The 1,192-nt window shown below is 35.4% G+C and overlaps 1 non-coding gene across 1 annotated transcript; it reads right to left on the bottom strand.

The window, feature by feature from the left end:
- Nucleotides 1-345: 345 nt before the first annotated feature.
- Nucleotides 346-448, bottom strand: LOC111755263 (U6 spliceosomal RNA). Its single transcript, XR_002789835.1, has one exon. It is a non-coding gene; the product is annotated as a U6 spliceosomal RNA (small nuclear RNA).
- Between the last annotated feature and the right edge of the window lie 744 nt (nt 449-1,192).

Here is a 1,192-nt window from a genome sequence, read left to right as displayed (position 1 = left end):
GACTTCAAAGCAAGATGATATTAAATCAGCAATGGCTGCCATAATGTCTTGTTTTCTTCAAAGTAGCTGTTCATACCATCACACATAATAAAATCAAACAAAACAGAATAAAACCATTCCAACTAATGAATGAAAACATTATAAGACTTCAAAGCAATATAATGGGGAACCATGATTACCATAAAATCTTATGTACTCTTACCATTTCTGACACTAGGGAAACTATACATGAGTTTGATTTATTTCACTTATAAGGATGGTCTCGAGTTACATCCATTTATTTATAAATATCTCAACGTGATCATTCTTTATAGCTGACTAGTACTCCATTGTATAAAAAGACCACAAAATATGGAACGCTTCATGAATTTGCGTGTCATCCTTGCACAGGGGCCTTGCTAATCTTCTCTGTATCATTCCAAGTTTAGTATATGTGCTGCCAAAGCAATCATTGACTTTTTGCTGGTTTGGAAACTCAAACTTAGTTCTACTTTCTCAGAGCTTATTGATCAGTGAAATTAAGTAGCAACTTCTTTCTCCATAAGCTTTTTCCTTTTCTTTATGGCATGTATGTTGTCTGAAATTATCCTGTCAGTTTGCTTGGGTGCTTGCCTATTCATTACCTGTGGGTGTGTGTATTTATGTGTTTATTTGCTCTTTCTTCTGCCTCTCCTCCTTCACATGAATATATATTTTATCACCCTGAACATCTGCTGGAGAATACTTTCTCATCTTCAGGATCCAAGGGTGCCTTCTTAGATTTCTCAAGTAGAGGAGAAACTCGGCCCACACAGTTCTTAAGTAGTCGTTGCTATTGGTCAGTGTATCAGTTCCCACTCCACCGTGAGGACCTTGAAGATTGGATTCTCTCCATCCATAGATCACAGGCTGGCATGTTAATATATGAATGAACAAAGAAATAAATTCAGAGTAGTTTCCATTTAATATTTGTTGTTATGTTGCAATTTGATCCTGCATTTTATTCGTTCCTTTTTTCTTAGAAGGAAGAAAGAAACAATCAGAAAAACTTTCACAAAGTGTGTTATTTTTCTTCGAGTTATAAAATATGTTCAATTTATAATAGTTAAATCTTGGAAGCAGCCTATCTGTCCACCAATAGGCGAATGGGAAAATAAATGTGACTTTTACACACAGCGAAGGACTCCTCTGTCATAAAGAAAGGCAAACTTGA

Source organism: Cavia porcellus, unplaced genomic scaffold, assembly GCF_034190915.1.
Source record: "Cavia porcellus strain 051 isolate PalLab524CR breed Dunkin Hartley unplaced genomic scaffold, mCavPor4.1 scaffold_1, whole genome shotgun sequence".
NCBI lineage: Eukaryota > Metazoa > Chordata > Mammalia > Rodentia > Caviidae > Cavia > Cavia porcellus.
The sequence above is the reverse complement of the archived record's forward strand: the minus strand, read 5'-3'. Positions and strand labels throughout refer to the sequence as shown.